Raw genomic sequence first — 7,350 nt, 5'->3', positions numbered from 1 at the left:
TTGGTGTCTGCCTTAAGATGATTCAGGATGTAAATCTGTTCAAAAATTCTAAATCAACTTTGACTTTCTTTTTTTTAGAATTTTTGAAGTGTCCAATGAAGGCTTTAGATCACAAGTAAAATTCCTAAAGTAGAAATAGGTGAACTCTGAGAAGTGCAGAAATACTGTCCTCAGCAATGTGAATGACTGCTCCCCAACACTAGCTCTTGTGGATTTTAGTCATATGCTTTAGATAGTATATTAGGAAAAACTCTAAGAAATTAAAATGTACTTTCAAAGAACATATTTATATGATCAATTCTCCTTGTTATCAGAAGAAAGTTTATCTGGATGACTTCTTGAAAGGCAAGACCAAACATAAAAAATGTCTATTTTTGATGAAAAGGTTACCATACAATTCATCGTCCCTTTGATGAAAATACAGAAACTTCTTCGTTATGGAAGACAGTACAATCTGTTACAGACACTGATATATTTTAGAGTTTTTAAAAGTGCTTCCTAATTGAGTCAGTACTGCTTGGGCCCCAGTTCAATAAAGCACTTCATAGTGTGTCAACTTTTAAGTCTGGCAGGATTTATGTTCCAGCGACTTGATCTTAATCAAGCATTAGCCATTAAATAAGTGCTTAAATGCTTTGCTGAACAGTGCTGTTTTTAAAGCACTCTATGCTGAAACAAGCCCCAACAATACTTCCCTTTCATATTGACCTTCTCCCCTCTTGCTGTTGCTGAAAAACTCCTCTGGTTTTCTTTTCTTGGTCTCTCTTCTTTTTAAATTGGCTGCATTCATCAGTTCTCAGAAACCCCAAAAGGTTTTGGGGGACTCTGCGCTGAAAAAGTCAGGCTTCCACTTTCTTCCTTGGGCTATAGTGCTGTGACCTTTACTCCTTCCCAGCAGTTTCACTGGCTTCTAAGCCAGCTCACACAGGTAACTAAATCACATTTTTATGCTATATCTAATTAAGCGTATACAGGTGGCTCTTCTCCTTTTGTCTATGCTACGAGTTGTTAATTTGAGTTTAGAAGAGTTAAGCTGGCCAGGAATATGCAATGTAAAATATAACTGTGACAGTTGTTTTAGTAATAATTCTATTAATTCTATTAATTCTATTAATTCTATGTATATGATACTGAAGATGAAATTCACTCTATTAAATCTCTAGCAAATTCTGAATTGGCAGCCAGCATTGTTTGAAGTTTCTCAAAAACTACATTATGGTTGAGTAATGTTAAATTCTGTTTAAACGAATTGTTCTGAGCAGAGTCTCCTGGGGAAACTGAAGATGACAGTTTAAGAGGCATTTCAGAAACACAGATAAATCTGTCAATTCAAAAGTAATTTTTGAGAGGACCAGAGACTTGAGAAAGGCTGGTGTGTTACAGTTGAGAGTACAGAAGGGCAGAGCCCAGGTAGGTGCAAACAGGTGCAGCACTCTTGAAGTCAGGGAAAATATTGTGATTCAAACCAGATGAGATCTTGCTATCTGTAGTGTGGCTTAGGAGACACAATTTGTTCTGGCCCAGAGGTTCAACTCTGACTTTGAAATAACTTTTTTTGGGTAGAAACCTGGTGTTATTTCCAAGAGAGATTTGGATTTCATCTATATTTAGTCATACTGTATTGTAGAATATCTCTCCGCCCTTTTCTTGAATAGGTCTAATAATTCATACTCTGAAACAAGAAGTGGTTTTTAATTCCTCTGTTTGTTTAGCTGCACAGGTATGGTATATGTCTGTCTTTTATTTGTAGGTCTGTTTCAGGAGGAGGGAGAAATGAAGAATAAACATGGGGTAAGAGTAACAAAATAAAAGAATATTTAAATGATTTCAAATGGATTGTGAAGTGTTGCATCATAAAGGATTGGCAAAAAAGCCCTCTCCTCATGAGGTCTGGCTAATATTAGGAATTATTGCCTCAAACACTGCAGGTGTAGATCCATTTCTTTCATTGCTAGCAAATGGGGCTGCAACTGCCTTTGACAATGTAAAAGCTGCACAATCCCGATGCCCCAGGGCAGACAATGATGTTGGTGAGATGCTGATTTTCGGATAGAAAATTACAATGGTTATATAGTAAACAGCACCTGGAAGTTTAGTAATGATTTTTTCAATTAACAGCAGCACTATGGTCTGATTATTCATGCATGCTTTCTATGAAAGGAAAGAAAAGAGGCAGATGTTGAAAAGAATCATCGGTTGAGGGATATTTTTAATTTTTTATTTTTTTTTTTGTAACTGGAGGTAGAGCCTCCTTCCTGTTGTCACTGCTTCTGGTAATGTTACAACAAAACTAGTGAATTAAAAGTTTTTTAAAAAATTAAAAATGGTTTGACTTTTCTACTCTCCCATTAACTCCAGAGACTCGCATGAATTGTGCATGAAAAAGGACAAGAATGTGTATATGAGTTTATGAATTCTTGCACAGACTTTATTCTCTGCCTGTGGTTTGATATGAAGTTTTGGCATGCAACTAAGAAAAAAAAACCACCACACTTAAAACTGCACGGCCATGCAGTTCTTCAGCTTTAACTACTGGATTGTCTGTGATAATAATGGCTGGATCTCTCCCCTTAGAAGTCCAGCAGGTGTGCACCTGCCAGGTTAGTTATTTTAGAGTGCTGAGATTTGAAAACACTCCACCATCTGCAGCATAAATTTAAAAGTACAGTAAGGCATACTGGTACCTCATATATTTTCTCTCTCTCTCTCTAGTCATCATTTATTTTCGCAGCTGTTCTCGACCCACTGCCAAGCAAAGACCTCTTCAGTTTCTTTTCTATCATATTGAGGCTTAGTCAGTATCTTAACAAAGAATGGGTGAGGCAATGCTCATAAAATACAAACTCACTTTTCCTTTAACCCTTTGTAAATTGCCACAACTAAATCTTTTGGAAGTCTCTGAAATGGTTTCATCTTTTCTTAGCAATAGGCTGTTGCACATTATTCTTACAGGACTTCAAGCCTAATTTTGCAGATCCAAGAAATTATAGCGAGAAATAAGGAAACTTCAGATACTCATGCCAGCGTGCTGAGGTTATCTGAAACAGACTTAGATCTTCTGGGGTTTGTTGATCACTGAATGGTCACTGAACTTGCGTACAGAAGGGCGGGTAAAAACATGCATGTTTTGTTCCTATCTCCTCCGGTCAGCCAGCTTGTACAAAAGTTATAAAAGACTTTGCTGTGGGGTGAAGTCGACTGTATGGTGAATGTGCACTTGGGTATATCCCTTCTCTGAACCAAGGCTAGGGCTGGACATGCTATGTGCTGCTGTTTGTACAGAGTCCTGGTTTGCCATGGATTAAAAGCTCCTTGTTGCTTTTTTAGTTAGTGTCCAGGAGAAGCAAGTGAGACTGAAATTAGGTTTTTTTTTTGTACTAGCTAAGTGATTGCTGGATATTTCAAACATCTTTGATATCTTCTGGCATGTTTTTAGTGATGGGTTACTACCTCTAGTCTTGGAAACTAACTTGTGTCAGACCTATCCAAAACCTAATTGAGAAAGATGTTAGGCACATACCAAGGAATCTTGGCAAACACTTGACCAGAGCAGGTTCATGAGCTGCAATGTAGGATTCATCCTCATCACCCTACTGAAATAGCAGTTGGGGGAATGGGCAGGGATGAAGTGTTGTCCTGCTGAGCATGGGCGTGGGTCTGGCATGACAAAGGACCTTCCTTTGCTGTGAACATTCTTGGTTGGGCAGTTACCTGTAACTACTGTAACAGGGAAAGGGGTGATCTCACTCAGGTATCACTATGCTTTTTCTTCATCTCTATGCATATATATGTAGGAATCTCTCTTTTTAGATTTCTTCATCTCCTTACTTTAGTGGACATTTTGGCTCCTTGATTTCTCTTGACTCCCTTGGGCTTTTCATTGCTTATTTAAAGTAGGACACTTCACATTTTCAAGTTCAGCTTTCACCTGTGTTTGGAAAGCACAAATATGTAATCTATTATCTGTCTATCTAAACCTACTCAGGGCCAAGCTGAGAATATAAATGCCTGTCCGAGAGATGTTGTCTTGCAAATGAGAACGTCTGACACTGATAACGAAGTCAGCTGTAATAGTTCAGGTATGCAAGTACTTGTCCAGTCACCGACAGTTTCTTTCTCAGTTAAATTTGGGTGCTGTTCTGGCCAAGAGCTTCATGCTTTTACGAGTTGAATATATTATACATTGTGTCTGTCCAAGTACACAGTGCAGCATGAAAAAAAGTTGAATAATATGAACATGGAGACATTGAAACATCTACTTAGACTTTCATTTACATAATCCAATTAAACTGGAGATATGCATACACATGTATATACTGTGGATGAAAAGAGCAAATAGCAAAGTTTATTAGCTCAAAATTCAGATAAGACAAATGAAGTCATGCAGATTTCAAGGCAGTTGTCTGAGTTCAGTGAACTGCTTCATGAACTTTGGACAAAGGACCTTGTTCATGCTGGGGCAGATGTACACGGGGAGAAGGTGGTTAAGGGAAGCTGGACTCCATCCCGCTCCAGACATCCACATGATGTGGCTGGCATCTTTTGCAGCCAGGTGAAAAGAAAGGTAACTATGTGGCTGACTGATGTTTCCCATGTCCAACTTTTCTCATGTCAAGTGCCAGTTCCTTGCCAAAATAAACGCTTTCTGTGTCTTGAGAATCTCACTTGAACACCTTCGTTTTGAAACCTTTGAAATGCTGAATTTTCAAATTTGTAACTCCTATTTACCAGGTAGGATAAGGTATGTCATTGTTATTAAGATGTCAGATAAAAGATAATAATTGCAAATATCATAGCAAATGAGACCTTTGAGACAAATTATTCTGTCTCTCAGGTTCCTATGTCAAACCAAGTGTTCAGCAAGAGACCATACACACTGCACAAATTATTTTATATTCCTGATGAGCATTACTCAGAATCATCCTGTTATGCCAAGAAAGCTGAGGCTGACTTGTGTTTCCTGACTTGTCATTGCTTTGTATTTTTTTCTCAAGGGAAGATCCTGAAGTCAAAGAAGCCTGTCTGAAGGAAGATAGTGTGCAATTTAAATAATGCAGAAATAGTATCTTTAAGATCCACTAGACATGGAGAGACATCAAAATTGAAGTAAGCTATTATGCTATTATACTGCAGTGCATTAAGTCCATCAACGTATTGATTAAATGGTGGGCTCCACAGAGGGTATAGACAGTATGGCTTGTCCAGCTGGGAAAAGCTGTCTTTATGCTTGGTGCAGAAACATCAGGGGTACCTTTTGGTGCTATTTTGAGGATCAACTCACAGTCTTGTAGCTGGTGAACAGAAAGGAATATAAAAAAAGATATTTTAATAAGTTCAATTAAGCCTTTCTTATGGTGGTACATGTAGTATTTGGAGTGTAAGAACATACTTTGCCACCTATAACACTGGATTTTTTTTGTATCTTGATCAATCAAACCAGGACAGTGTTCTCTGGCTGTGCAAGCCACGGACCATCTGGGACCAGCTGTGCTTATTGTTGACCTAGTAGGAATAAATGGAAGACAAATAAGAGTGCAACTGCCTGTGATTATATTTGCTGCCCTTGTGACTACTACTGAACTGTCTTTAAATTAGTTTGTTTCGGCTTGGGGCCTAATCCTGCCAAGCACATTTTTAGCATGTGATCATGTGCCATCAGTGGGAATAAACTAAAATAAACAGAATTTGAATTTGCTCAGTGTCTCTGAAAACCGGACTATTTATTATCATGCAGAGTTTTACCTCAGTAGCATTTGAAAATTATGCTCACTATTTCATCTCCTTTGGGTTTTTTTGTGGTTGTTTTGGAAATTACTATATCACAATATGCAAACAGACTATAATATGTCATAACTGAACCATGGAAAGGGTACCAGTAATAGCCAAATTCTCACTTTTATAAATGAAAGAACTGGAGAGGTCAAATAGTATTTGGACTTAAAAAATAGATGTTAAAATGTTACACTAAAGAGAAAAGACTCTTCTGACTATCTAAAACTGTAATTGCAAAACTATTTTAAGGTCTTTTACTAACAAATGCAAATTATTAAAATTACTAGAATGATATACTTTCTGCTTTTGTGTTTCTGGTCATAATTATGTTCTCATGCCAAGAGTAGACTCCACTTTACTGTCCTTGGTTAGCTCACCATTCATAGTTAGCCAGTACCCATTGACAGATTTACCCAACAGAAAATACCAAATGGGAACAATACAGCTGAGCCAAATACATTTAAAAGGAAACAGTAATTTTCCTATGTTCTGCTATACCTGACAAACAGCTTTCTACTAAGCTGTGGAGTGGGAGAAAACCATGGAGAGCAAGGTACAAAAGAAGAAGGCTGTAGTGATGCTGTTGGTGTCACTCTTCTTCTGAGTCAGATCTGAACTTATGCCCCAGCCTTGTGTTAGGTAGCACAGTGCTGCTGAGATTGCTGTGTTTCAGCAGAGATATCAAATGAAGGTCCTGACCTTGTTCTCATTAGAGATCCCTGGGTACTTGTTCTCATTAAAGATCTCCTGGCACTTTTCAAAAGGGAAAAAGTGTTAGCCCCAGTGTCTTGGCCAAATTCCAGCTTGGGTAATTGTGTTTCTGCCTACCTAAATTCCCTTGGCTGTTTCAATTCAATGTTATTTTTAATTTCTCCCCTAAACCTGTGTGTAGTATTATTATGTGCTGGGAGACAACTGCCTCTGGCACCCTAGATTTGTTTGCATTTTTGAGGTAGAATTGATATTTGTATATAATATTAGCAATTTGTTAAGTCTACAAAGCACTCAAGTCTTGTGATTTAATGCAAAATCATCTTAGAATATAATCTAAGTCTTTCATGTCTAGCAATGATCAGTTTTTACACTAAGAAAATACTTCTGCAGATTGATAGTTTGACTTTTAGTTGATACTTTTTTAATCAAATGATATAGTGTATATTGAATGTCAACATCCACAGAATATTGGAAGACATGTTCAGCTGAGAAACCATTTGTTTATTCATTTTTTTATGAGCATGAAGAAACAGCATATGGAAGATGGGAGTGGAGAGAAGGGGACTGACATAGTGTGCTTTGAATTACCTGTTTGCAGAAACCATACCGCAGAAAGAACATGAGTCCATCAAATACAGAAGATGTTAGTCTCATTACTTACAATCTTAATGGAAGATTCTCTAGTGGTAAAGGCAATGGAACAAGAACCCATAGAGAATAAAACAATTATCATTGATCAAACGTTAAAGGTGAAAGCCCTCTTTGAGATTCAAGCCATTTAAGATATTAGAGATAAACCCAAGCTAGCCTATTGAATTGAATGTATACTTTCAGGTACATGCTCACACATCTCCTAAGGTTTGA

At 37.5% G+C, this 7,350-nt stretch overlaps 1 long non-coding RNA gene across 1 annotated transcript; it reads left to right on the top strand.

Annotated features, from left to right (window-relative positions):
- The first annotated feature begins 673 nt into the window (after positions 1 to 673).
- Positions 674 to 5,684, top strand: LOC135410623 (uncharacterized). The gene is made up of 5 exons (XR_010428791.1): positions 674 to 928; positions 1,751 to 1,791; positions 3,986 to 4,079; positions 4,995 to 5,106; positions 5,441 to 5,684. It is a non-coding gene; the product is annotated as an uncharacterized LOC135410623 (long non-coding RNA).
- The last annotated feature ends 1,666 nt before the right edge of the window (positions 5,685 to 7,350 follow it).

This window comes from Pseudopipra pipra, chromosome 3 (genome assembly GCF_036250125.1).
Source record: "Pseudopipra pipra isolate bDixPip1 chromosome 3, bDixPip1.hap1, whole genome shotgun sequence".
NCBI classification, from domain to species: domain Eukaryota; kingdom Metazoa; phylum Chordata; class Aves; order Passeriformes; family Pipridae; genus Pseudopipra; species Pseudopipra pipra.
Note: the sequence above shows the minus strand (reverse complement) of the source record. Positions and strands in the feature narration are given on the sequence as shown.